Genomic DNA, 14350 nt, shown 5'->3' on the forward strand with positions numbered 1-14350 from the left:
ATAATGCAGACAGACAGGCTGGATGAAGGGAGGGGGGGGGGGGCAGAGCGTTTGGCTTTCGTCTGGTTTTGCGGGATCACTGGAATTGGAGCTAAAAAGGCAAGCGTGCGATTAGTTTATTGCACTTATCCAATGAGCATGACGGTGCATAATTTTACGCCTAAAAGGCGTGATTGTAATGCTTTGGGCTGCATCTAGCGCCAGCACGACGATATCAAGTGCGCCTTTCCACGCCCACTGCTTTGATCTGCGCCTGCCGCTCGGCCTAGAAACTGCGCCGATGCAACGATAGGGGCCCGTATGCCCAAAACGTTAAAAAAAATCTAAATCAAAATTCAAACATGTTTTCTTCCTGTGAAACAAAGTCTACAGTCTGCTAATGTAAGCTGTACTAACCAATTTCAAAAATCATTTTTGAGGGCTTTTTCTATATTTGATTGTAATACATAATTACAAATTAACTAATTTGTTTTCCATTCTTACCTTTGCTCAGTAGACTGCTGTCCATCTTTGAATGCAAGAGGATTATCTATAGACCAGTCACTCTTCATGGACACACAGCTGGGTACAGGGGAGTCTGCTCTCTCCTGCTGGATCCTGATAGAAATATGATTGACCAAAATAGACCAAATCAGGTTTTGGACCAGAACCAGTTCAAATTCCAGAAGCAGATAGAATATTGTTAATATCCTGGTAATCTTCAGAGGGAATTTATCATGCTGACATGAAAAATTACTTTTTAACTATATTAGATCACATCCCTGGTAATAAAACATTTTGAACAATGTATGCCCAAAAAGTAAAAAAAAAAAAAAAAAAAAAAAATCAAACATCTTTTCTTCCTGTGAAACAAAGTCTACAGTCTGCTAATGTAAGCTGTACTAACCAATTTCAAAAATCATTTTTGAGGGCTTTTTCTATATTTGATTGTAATATATTTGTACATAATGTATCTATTGATTTAAGTGCATTTTCTACGAGTATCTGTAACTGTATGTATGTATGTAATCTGATTATTATTGGATGTGATGTTTTGAGAGAATAAACTGAATCAACAGAGTATAATGACTTCTTTCCTCTGTTCAGTAGAATCAAATAATAACAAAGTCATCTCTTTTCAGTTCTTACCTCTGCTCGGTAGACTGCTGTCCATCTTTGAACGCAAGAGGAGTCTGTATAGACCAGTCACTCTTCATGGACACACAGCTGGGTACAGGGGAGTCTGCTCTCTCCTGCTGGATCCTGATAGAAATATGATTGACCAAAATAGACCAAATCAGGTTTTGGACCAGAACCAGTTCAAATTCCAGAAGCAGATAGAATATCATTAATATCTTGGTAATCTTCAGAGGGAATTTGTCATGCTGAAATGAAAAATGACTTTTTAACTATTTTAGATCACATCCCTGGTAATATACATTTTGAACAATTTATGCCCAAAAAGTACAAAAAAACTAAATCAAAATTCAAACATGTTTTCTTCCTGTGAAACAAAGTCTACAGTCTGCTAATGTAAGCTGTACTAACCTATTTAAAAAATAATTTTTGAGGGCTTTTTCTATATTTGATTGTATTATATTTGTACATCATTTATCTATTGATTTAAGTGCATTTTCTACGAGTATCTGTAACTGTATGTATGTATGTAATCTGATTATTATTGGATGTGATGTTTTGAGAGAAGAAACTGAATCAAACAGAGTATAATGACTTATTTCCTCTGTTCAGTAGAATCAAATAATAACAAAGTCATCTCTTTTCAGTTCTTACCTCTGCTCGGTAGACTGCTGTCCATCTTTGAACGCAAGAGGAGTCTGTATAGACCAGTCACTCTTCATGGACACACAGCTGGGTACAGGGGAGTCTGCTCTCTCCTGCTGGATCCTGATAGAAATATGATTCACAAAAATAGTTCAAATTCCAGAAGCAGATAGAATATCATTAATATCTTGGTAATCTTCAGAGGGAATTTGTCATGCTGAAATGAAAAATGACTTTTTAACTATTTTAGATCACATCCCTAGTAATATACATTTTGAACAATGTGGCCCCTATTCTCCCACAGGCCTTCGGCGCTAAAACGGGCCTTCGGCGCAAAAAAACGTGCCTTGCGCCTGTCTCGGGAAGATATCAACAGGGCTTTAGGCTGGTAAATGCGCTTTACGCTGAATGGGCGTGGCGCACTCCCTGAATGGGCGAGAATGGTCGTTTCGGCGTTAAATATCAGCGTAATGATATCTTCCCACCTGGCGTAAATTTAGCGCTTTGCGCTTTTGAAAACCAGGCCTATTCAGTGCGCTGGTTGCGTGGAGCATTCCTCTGGCTCTCCTCTGTCACCCGTCTCTGTGTCACTCCCTCTCTCTTGCTCATATCAGTCTGAGAGGCACAATACGACTCTCTCTCTGTGACTCCCTCGCTCAGACAGACACAACACATAGCAGCACCCAGCTTCCCATCAGTGCCTGGCATGTCCCAGCATGCATTGTGTTGCTCCATTTAGCTACTAAATAGCAACCAAATTAGCCGAAATAGATATAAAAGGTAGTTCTAAATAATGTGTAATGGTAACACAACCTGCAATTGTCGAACATTTCAATATTGGACCAAATAAAACATTGAAATGAAAACACCACCCTATGTGAAACATATATGTCCTCCTGGGCCTATATATACCCCTTGTCGATTTAACGTGATTTAGATAAGTGACAGGGGAACGAGCTTCTACTGGCATCTGCTATACTGTGATGTCCGCTCCAATAACTTGGCCCTATTTCACATTTAGTTTTACAATAAAAACACATTTATGCAATGACTTTACATAATGTAGGGTATATTTATGTGCATCATCCTTCCTGCAGCAGGCGAGAGAAAATAATATCTTTCTGGACAAACTTTCACCAATCTAATAGGCTATATTTTTCTAGCTGATGCATTTAGAACATTCTTTTCACTTTGATCTTGCTATAGTGTAGGGTATTTACATGCTTGCAGTATTTAAACTGCAGTTAGATTGGTTTGAGAAGCATAATAATATGGAATAATAGCCTATATATGGAGACAGACAGACTGGATGAAGGGAGGGGGGGGGGGCAGAGCACTTGGCTTTGTCTGGTTTTACCGGATTTGTCCAGGAATTGGAGCTTAAAAGGCAAGCGTGTGACTCTTTACTGCAATTCTCCAATGAGCGGACTATACATAATTCTATGCTTAAAAGGCGTGGTTATAATGGTTGAGGCTGAGTGTAGCGCTGATACCAAGATAGCGAGTGCGCTGGTCCACACCCACTTACTGCGCTAGGCGGCCTAGCACTAGGCCTTAAACGCAGTTTCTACGCCGATTGCAACGATAGGGCCCTGTATGCCCAAAAAGTTAAAAAAAAAAAAAAAAAAAAAAAAAATCAAAATGCAAACGTTTTCTTCCTGTGAAACAAAGTCTACAGTCTGCTAATGTAAGCTATACTAACAAATTTCAAAAATCATTTTTGAGGGCTTTTTCTATATCCAATTGGGTAACACTTTACAATAAGGGTACATTAATTAAGGGTTAATTAATGCTTAGTTAATGCTTAATAAGCATGAATTAACATGAATTAACAGGGTTAGTAAAGCTTAGTAAGCCTTAATTAACCCTTAATTAACATTAACTAATGTGCATTAAGTAAGGGTTGGTTAATGCTTAATAAGCATTAATTAACACACCGTAATTAACATGACTAGTAGTGCTTAATAAGCATCCATTACCCCTTAATTAACATTAATTTGAGGTTTGCTGGTTCCGTTTCTTCATGTGGCCCTAATTTATATGCATGTTCTATAAGCATTACTTAACTGTAATTAACCATATATTAATGCTGTTTGCGACCCTTATTGTAAAGTTGCAAACATATATCCCTTAAGTAACACTTAATAAAAGCTTGAGTGTGCCTAATAAGCATTACTTACCTGTAATAAACCATGTATTAATGCTCTTTGTGACCCTTAATGTAAAGTTGAAAACATGTATGCCTTAACTAACACTTCATTAATGCATTAATGTGCTGAATAAACATTACTTATCTGTAATTAACCATTTATTAATGCTCTTTGTGACCCTTATTGTAAAGTTGAAAACATGTATGCCTTAACTAACACTTCATTAATGCATTAAAGTGCTGAATAAACATTACTTATCTGTAATTAACCATTTATTAATGCTCTTTGTGACCCTTATTGTAAAGTTGAAAACATGTATGCCTTAACTAACACTTCATTAACACATTAAAGTGCTGAAAAAACATTACTTATCTGTAATTAACCATTTACTAATGCTCTTTGTGACCCTTATTGTAAAGTTGAAAACATGTCTGCCTTAACTAACACTTCATTAACAGATTAAAGTGCTGAAAAAACATTACTTATCCGTAATTAAGCATTTATTAATGTTCTTTGTGACCCTTATTGTAAAGTTGAAAACATATATGCCTTAACTAACAGTGCATAAACTTATTAAAGTGCTGAAAAACATTACTTATCCGTAATTAACCATTTATTAATGCTCTGTGTGACCCTTATTGTAAAGTTGAAAACATCCCTTGAATAACAACAAGCGTAAGAGTGCTGAATAAGCATTACTTAACTGTAATAAACCATTTATTAATGTTCTTTGTGACACTTGTAAAGCTGAAAACATGTATCACTTAAGGAACATTTCATAAAAGCACAAGAGTGCTGAATAAGCATTACTTAACCGTAAATAACCATCTATTAATGCTCTTTAACAATAACAGCGCCCTGGAAGCCGAATCAACAGCCCTCGGAGCAGAGCTTCCGCAATTCCGTTATGATGCGTTGTGATGTGAAAAGCGTCACAGCTGAACGTTTTGCCAGAGGATGAACTGGGAGCTCTCAGTCTTGAAAACATGTAGCAAAGGTAAACATTGCCCATCTGCTTATATCAACAAGCATTATAATGATACAAAGTGAGTTGATAATCGGTAAATGAATGCTCTTTGATGACTGTAGCATATGTACTGTAATTCTGAATAATAATAATAATAATAATAATATAATATTAATATAAATGAGCATGGACAAGTACCAGATTTTCAGAATGACCAGAGCCCTTAAAAATGTATGACAGCAATGAAATTAGACAACACAGAGTTTTGGCTTTTAGCAAGATTATCTTAGTAAGAGTTAGATGAATTTAAAGCCTTTTGTTTGTAAACATGAATTCAGTACTTCAGCTTTTCACAGTTGACAATTTATAATTCCCCAAAAATAATAAAGTACGCCCACAAATAAAATATGTTGTCCCTTAAATCAGTCCAAAAAAAAAAAAAAAAATTGTTTGGGGCCAAAAGTCGATGGGTGTCTGTACGCGTCCCGATAAAGTTCATCCGCTGGACTGTGTGTGTAACGACCACTCCAGTCATACAGCAGGGTAGTCCTTGATGCTACTGCAGTGAATGTGTGGATTGCTCTTCTAGATGCTCAGTGGTGGCTCGCCGTCCCAGTCGACTGGGAGATCTGTAGTCTCGCTGTATTCCCCTGGATCCTGGGATTCATCCTGGAAGTCCCCGTCTACAAAAATCTGACAAGGTCACACCATTTCTCTCAATTACTATTCTGTAATCAAATCAATTGGTACAGGCTACAATATTTATAAAATGTGTGTAATATCCCAGTAAACCAATAGTAATTCAATCTACAAGCTACAGTGTAGGGATGTTCATCAATAATCGATAATTGATAGTTGAGGAATGAATTCGATCACGTGGAATTTTTATCGATTTTTGTTTTGTTTTTTGTTTTTTGCGGACTAGGTTTGGGTGGAATTCGTTCCTCCTCGCCCCACTCCATTGCACAGCCGACTAACGTGAGGTGGAGCTTCATATAGCCTCTAGTTTAAAACAAAACTGTTTTAAACATGGGGAATTCACAACGGCATGCGCCGCGGACACAAACAAACGCACCCAGTGGTCTGTGGACCTCAGCGAGGCTGTTATAACTATGACACTTCGCACACTTCTCTCCTAATTTTCAACAAAGTGTGAGTAGCAGTACACGTGTTTAAGTGAATTCAAGTCGTTTTATTTGTTTATAATGTTATGAACTATGAAGTAGCAGCAGTCAGCATGGACTCAGCTAGCCTTTAGCTGCTAACGCCCACCTGAATCAATTCACACACATCTCGGCAAATAATAATATCCACGCGTCGGACTCTGAGAGCAGCTGGATGGAACTCGACCATCAGGACAGATGAGGTTTTTGTCGCGAGTTTATAAGCCTGGAAGCCGCAGCCGGTGAGCTGCCTGAGTTCTACTTTCAAAATGTGAGTACAGTAGCCTAGCTAGCTAGTGTAAGGCTGTGTGACTGTGGTTGTCAACGTTACCGCAGGCACACTCATGACGTAAGGACGCGCCGAGCTCAGGCCTGTTGATTTGACTCTTGTGCTGTCAGCTAAGCTGGAAGACGCCGATTGCCTTACATCAGGGGTGGCCAAACTTTTTTGGTTGTGGGCCACATACAGAAAAATATAAGGATTCGCGGGCCAAACACTATTAAGCGCGTCAGTTTTCGCGGCAAAAAAATTGGACCAGAAAACCCTTCAAAATTTTTATTTCTACCTAAATAAATATATGACACATAGTTTATTGATGCGCTCACCTATTACAATGGGTATTTCTGTATGTTATCAAATTTTATTTTCCTGTGCCAACAGGTTAACACGTTCACTGCCAACAACGAGTTGAGTCGTCAAACAGAATCCAACCGTTCACTGCCAACGACGAGTTGAGTCGTCAAAAAAAAAAAAAAAAAATTTGACCGTGCTACGTGGATCAATGCCCCCCGCGTCTCCTATGGAGATATTGGAAGTATTGAATGTGTATAATCTATTTTACCGACCAGCTAGGTGGCGACGGTGCTCTCCCGACAGAGAGAAAGTCAACCAAAAGCAGCCGCCTCCCGCGGCTGCTTCCTCCATTCTCAAGGAAATGCCAGAAACGAACGAGCCTCATTCTCATACTGTAGGCGGGGACGCTTTCGCGCTGCTGCGGTGGTGGGTTCCAGAAATGGACTGGGTGGGCAGCATAAAGCCTAGAGTCGCACGGGGCTTCATCGGGGCTCTCAAACCCAAGAGACGAGTGAGCCCACACTCGCTGCCAGGGAGGGAGGCTGCTCAAACTCGCTGCCAGGGAGGGAGGCTGCTCAAACTCGCAGCAGCAGCAGCAGAGCACTCGCTTGTGACAAACGCAGGCTGAAAGCCACTAGACACGCCCACGGAGGGAGGAGTTGAAGGAGAGGGCGTTCGGAACTATATTGTTTGGATGTCTGATCTCTCACTGATGCCAAAAATAAATGGTTAAAGTGACTGTTCTGCCTGTTTGATTGAATTTCACAAAACTGCGATTATCTCAGCTTTCACTCTCAGACGCTAAAACCATGCTGTACTCAACGGCTAATATCTACATAACTACTAACTCTACAAACTAACTCTTTTAGACAGAGAAAGCACACATTCTATTAGTACTTTTGTGAACTTTGTGTTCACAAACTCCAAGCAGAAAATAATCCTCGGCTCTTGTAAAATGAGCCAGAATCCTCAAAAAACGGCTTGGCAGAAGCTACCTACAGCAAAAAAAAAACGGCTGGCAGTCAATGTGTTGAGACAGAGATAATTTAACATAACATTAGTATTAAACATGAATTCAGTATATATATATATTTTTAATAAATAGACCAGGTCAGGGTGCCCAAGTATAACCCATTTTCAATGGTTTTAAATTGAAAAAACAAAATGGGGGGAATCAGTTTTTTTGTTTTTGTTTTTCAGTTTCTTTTTCTTAATGTTTTTGTTTTTCCGTTTTTTCCCCCGTTTTCGTTTTCGTTTTCCGTTTTAAACTTTGAAACAGAAAAACGGAAAAACGTTTTTTTTTTTTCTAAATTCATGGCGGGCCACTTAAAAACGGGCAGCGGGCCGCAGTTGGCCCGCGGGCCATAGTTTGGCCACCCCTGCCTTACATCATGTAACCCAGGGGCACTCAATTAAAATTCATAGAGGTCCAGTTAGAGAAAATGTCCTGATTGCAGTAGCCTAATGGTACAATGTCTGTATGTAGTCAACAACTATGTTAAATCAAAATAAACATCAACAATGTTTATTTAGTTTTCATATTTAACTGGATTAATTATAAATAACTAGCCTACACTAATAATAAATACATGTTATTTTCTCATTTCAAGTAAAATAATGGCTGCATTTAAAAATAACATACAACAGAGTGCTTTGGGAAAATGTGCATCTTAAAAGTGCTTTAATTTGAGAAAGAAAATCTTTTCTTCCCTCAACTCCACCTTTTCTCTTGAGAGAAGTGAGCTCCCTATCTATCTATCTATCTATCTATCTATCTATCTATCTATCTGTCTGTCTCAATGTCTGTCTCTATGTATCTATCGGTCTGTCTGTCTCTATGTATCTTTCTGTCTGCCTGTCTGTCTATCGATCGTTCGCAATGCAAACGTCACATGCCGTTGGGCAGTGAATGTGTGAGTGTGCCCTCAGTCTGGATTTGAGTGTGTTTGCTCGTGTGACGCTTTCATAGACAGGTTAGGATCGCATCGCACTTCATAATGAGACATACTGCCTGGTTTTGAGCTGCCCGTGAGAACAATGAATGAACATCTAAGAGTCTGCCTGCTCCGGATTAAAACAAAATCTTTGTTTTTGCGGTCTACTCGAGCACGCCATGTGAAATGACTTATATCTCTCGCATATCTCCGAGTCTCTCGTCTCTACTTCGTCCATGTGTCACTGACACTCTCTCACCTGCAGCACTGGAACCGACTGGAACAGGCAATGTCGAATCGGATATTTGATTGGCTGAGTAGCATCACGTGTGATGATTTACAGCGCATGCATTGGTCTGTGAGCTTCCTGGCAGATAAACCAGTACCGTAAAGGGTAGAAAAGCATGTGCCGGTTAAAAAAGAAAAGCTCCGTGAAATGTAACAATTCTCAATGATTTATAGGTTAGGCTGGGTTCACACCAGCGACCCAAGCCTTGCCTATGCCTTGCCTTTACCCACGCTTTTAAATAGGCGTCCGTTTTAGTCAACGAGGCTGTGTACACGGGGCGCCTCAGCGTGAACCCTGCGTGTACCCACGCCTTGCCTGTGCCTTGCCGATTTTATCGTTTAGGCGTGAGTTCTATTTTCAAGCCGACTAGGCGCGTGCAGGCAGGCTTCTTCTGTCAAGCTTCTTCTGTCAAGCCATGAAAGAAAAACGCGACAATATCCGTGGGAAATGGCAAAGTCAACTGAATTTCAAAATAAAATGGAGTTACTACAACCGTGTTGAGCAGAGAAAGAGAGAGAGAGAGAGAGATTGACGGGTGGCTATCACGTGGGGTTTTCTCCCTTTTTTTGCAAACAAATCTTCATGAGAGAGAATAGCGACCGAAGAAGCAAGATGGACAATGTTGTTGTGCCAGCACATATTCTTGCAAGATCACCTCTCTAAAATGTCTGACTATAGTCAGACCTGGTTATACATATCCAGCATCAATAGAACATTAAATATATCAGATTTATTTTACCTAGGCTACCCATGACAATTCTGGACAACACGTGAAAAAATACAGTCGGGAGAGAGGAGAGGCGCTTGAGACTCGGCTCCAGGTTCGGCGTGCAAAAGGCGTGCGGTGTGATCGCAAAAGCGTGTAACAGGTTCACGCCCAGCTCGGCGTAGGCGTGGGTTGAGGCAAGGCAAGGCGTAGGTTGTCTGTGTGAACTAAGCGTTATAGGGCTCGGTCCGGATAGGACGGCGTCTGGGTCCGGATGCGGACCGGAGTCCGGACTTTGAGGATCGCTGATGTAACCTGACATGTAACATGTTTGTTTACCTGGCCACAGCGCTAGTGTCTGATATTCTTACTACACAGCGGCATCGCCATTATACCTGGCTGAGAACGCGCAAAGTTATTACCAGACCAGAGTTAAAAAAAAACAAACAAAAAAAAAACATTATTATTATTATTATTATTATTATTATTATTATTATTATTATTATGCTATCGATAATTGATCGTTCATTTTCCCGAATTTCGATTATGGAAATTGATTCAAAATGAACATCCCTACTACAGTGACAATAAAAGGAATGTATTATTGCAGTAAACCTACATATAACTTACATTTGAATCTCATTTTAGTTGTACAACAATGTGTGGATCTATACTCTCAGGTATCAAAAGTGCACTTACATTAATTCATAATTTTATAAAACAAAATGTAAATTGTGTAAATGTAATTAAAGTATCAGGAACTGTAGATACAGAGTAACTTTATAAACAAAATATAAGCATTAGATAATGTGCTTAGTCACAGAACCATAGTTAGTACTGTAACTAGTAACTCATATAAACAAAACAGAGGCATCAATGTGCTTAATCACTCCTTGTACCACCACAACAAGAGGAAATACACCAAAAATTAGCCTCAAACAATCACCACAAACAGTGACAGCTATACCAACATTAGCATGCTAGCTAGCTAGCACATTAGCACAACACACACATGTATCAGACAGAAACTAACTTAAAACTCTAAACGTACCTGGTAGGCTGCTTGTTACTAAAGAGGATAAAACGTCTTGCTTCTAGGTCCTCCTTCCTCTAGGCTGCAGGTTCGGAGTTTAATCTTTTATTTGCTTTCTTTGGTGAGCTCTTGGCTCCGTGGCGCTCAGTTTGCAATGTGGTGTGTGTGTGCTACCGTTAATCTCGTAGTCTAGAGGCGGAACTAATCTGACGCACCCGTGTTTATCGGACAATTGAGAACGTAACACACACACACCCGCCACGGAGCCAAGAGCTCACCAAAGAAAACAAATAAAAGATTAAACTCTGAACCTGCAGCCTAGAGGAAGGATGACCTAGAAGCAAGACATTTTATACCCTTTAGTAACAAGCAGCCTACCAGGTACGTTTAGAGTTTTAAATTCGTTTCTGTTTGATACATGTGTTCTGTGTTGTGCTAATGTGCTAGCTAGCATGCTAATGTTGGTATAGCTGTCACTGGTTGTGGTGATTGTTTGAGGCAAATTTTTGGCGTATTTCCTCTTGTTGTGGTGGTACAAGGAGTGATTAAGCACATTGCTAGCTAATGCATCTGTTTTGTTTATATGAGTTACTAGTTACAGTAACTATGGTTCTGTGACTAAGCACATTATCTAATGCGTATATTTTGTTTATAAAGTTACTCTGTATCTGCAGTTCCTGATACTTGAATTACATTTACACAATTTACATTTTGTTTGATTAAATTATGAATTAATGTAACTGCACTTTTGATACCTGAAAGTATAGATCCACACATTGTTGTACAACTAAAATGAGATTCAAATGTAAGTTATATGTAGGTTTACTGCAATAATACATTCCTTTTATTGTCACTGTAGTAGGGATGTTCATTTTGAATCAATTTCCATAATCGAAATTCGGGAAAATAAACGATTGATTATCGATAGCGTAATAATAATATTAATGTTTTTTTTTTGTTTTTTTTACTCTAGTCTGTTGCGCGTTCTCAGCCAGGTATAATGGCGTTGCCACTGTGTAGTAAGAATATCAGACACTAGCGCTGTGGCCAGGTAAACAAACATGTTACATGATGTAAGGCAATCGGCGTCTTCCAGCTTAGCTGACCGCACAAGAGTCAAATCAACAGGCCTGAGCTCGGCGCGTCCTTACGTCATGAGTGCGCCTGCGGTAACGTTGACAACCACAGTCACACAGCCTTAAGCTTCTGGCATACTCTTAGCGCACGCGCTGGAGGCGGGGCTCCGAGGAGGGCGTGCGCACTCTGCGCGGGCCAAAACAGAACATACTCAGTGCTCAGCTCGCTCCTCCAGGCAATCTGAATGAAATTGAATGTAACGTTCCCAATTCTATGTATTAAATTCTAAAAAACGACCCTCAACATTTGGGAAGGCTAAGGGCGTAAACATGGTCGTCCGTCAGAGCCTCGCCCCGCCCTCCCCGTGTGACGGCGGGTGGAGCGCCATCCTACGGGGAGGGGCCGCCGTCGGCTGACGGGGGCTGCTCGAAAATGTGACTTCACGGCGACGATACGTGCGTGACGACAGCTGCAGGAGAGTTGTGATTGGCCGTTGCCTTGGCTCTTCGTCGTAAAGTCGCCTTTCAAAGCATGATGTTAGATTATAACGAACTAGTTGTGTGGCTTAGCCATCCCAAATGTTGAGGGTCGTTTTTTAGAATTTAATACATAGAATTGTAGGGGTGTCACGATACACTCAGTTCACGATACGATACGTATCACGATACTGGGTTCACGATAACGATACGATACGATACGATTTTAACAATATTTTTTTAAACTTGAATAATGACAATATATGACTGGAAAAGTAGTATTTTATTTGAAATGCACAAATACAAAACATGCTGTTGTGGGAAATTGTTATTACAATAACAACTAGAAACAACATGAGATTGGAGATAAGGCTTATCTTGAAATAGAATGAGTTACACCGTCACTTAGATTTACTTTGAACTAAAAGGTTTCTCAGCAGTATAAATTCTCATTATGCATCTTCAGTTTTTCTTCAAACTCAAACAACAAGACTTTTCTTAGTCTATTTTTTATGCATCTTCAGTTTTTCCTGTCAAGTAAACAGTTTTGCCAGAAACTCAATTGAATGGTTTCTCTCCTGTATAACTTCTCATGTGTCTCTTCAGAGACTTGTTCAACTGAACTACTTTCCACACATTGAACTTCAACAAACAAAGACGTTTCTTTGTCTACTTTTGGAAAAAAAAAAAAAAAAAAAAAAAAATTCACGATATGAGATTTCATCTCAACGATACATATCGTGACGTTTTACTATCGCGAAATTTCGTGGGACGATATATTGTGACACCCCTATAGAATTGGGAACGTTACATTCAATTTCATTCAGACTGCCTGGCACACAATCTCCGCCATTTTCACACGGAGCTTCCACAGGAGGAGGGGGGGGGGGGGGGGTGTAGTGGCGTCCGAGCATGTAGGGCTAGCTGGCGCCGCCAGACGGCGAGACGGCTCCAATTCGAGGCGGACGGATGACCATGTTTAGGCCTTAAGCCACACAACTAGTTCGTTATAATCGAACGCCATGCTTCAAAGCATGATGTTCGATTATAACGAACTAGTTGTGTGGCTAAGCCTTCCCAAATGTTGAGGGTCGTTTTTTAGAATTTAATATATAGAATTGGGAACGCTACATTCAATTTCATTCAGACTGCCTGGCACTGATCGCCGCCATTTCTGGAGCACTCACTATGTTCTGTTTTGGCCTGCGCAGAGTGCGAGCGCCCTCCGTGGAGCCCCGCCTCCAGCGCGTGCGCGAAGAGTATGCCAGAAGCTTTACACTAGCTAACTAGGCTACTGTACTCACATTTTGAAAGTAGAACTCAGGCAGCTCACCGGCCGCGGCTTCCAGGCGTATAAACTCGTGACAAAAACCTCATCTGTCCTGATGGTCGAGTTCCATCCAGCTGCTCTCAGAGTCCGACGCGTGGATATTATTATTTGCCGAGATGTGTGTGAATTGATTCAGGTGGGCGTTAGCAGCTAAAGGCTAGCTGAGTCCATGCTGACTGCTGCTACTTCATAGTTCATAACATTATAAACAAATAAAATGACTTGAATTCACTTAAACACGTGTACCGCTACTCACACTTTGTTGAAAATTAGGAGAGAAGTGTGCGAAATGTCATAGTTATAACAGCCTCGCTGAGGTCCACAGACCACTGGGTGCGTTTGTTTGTGTCCGCGGCGCATGCCGTTGTGAATTCCCCATGTTTAAAACAGTTTTGTTTTAAACTAAAGGCTATATGAAGCTCCACCTCACGTTAGTCGGCTGTGCAATGGAGTGGGGCGAGGAGCAACAAATTCCACCCAAACCTAGTCCGCAAAAAACAAAAATCGATAAAAATTCCACGTGATCGAATTCATTCCTCAACTATCAATTATCGATTATTGATGAACATCCCTACACTGTAGCTTGTAGATTGAATTACTATTGGTTTACTGGGATATTACACAAATTTTATAAATATTGTAGCCTGTACCAATTGATTTGATTACAGAATAGTAATTGAGAGAAATGGTGTGACCTTGTCAGATTTTTGTAGACGGGGACTTCCAGGATGAATCCCAGGATCCAGGGGAATACAGTGAGACTACAGATCTCCCAGTCGACTGGGATGGCGAGCCACCACTGAGCATCTAGAAGAGCAATCCACACCTTCACTGCAGTAGCATCAAGGACTACCCTGCTGTACGACTGGAGCGGTCGTTACACACACAGT

This window comes from Poromitra crassiceps (genome assembly GCF_964638095.1).
Source record: "Poromitra crassiceps genome assembly, chromosome: 11".
NCBI lineage: Eukaryota > Metazoa > Chordata > Actinopteri > Beryciformes > Melamphaidae > Poromitra > Poromitra crassiceps.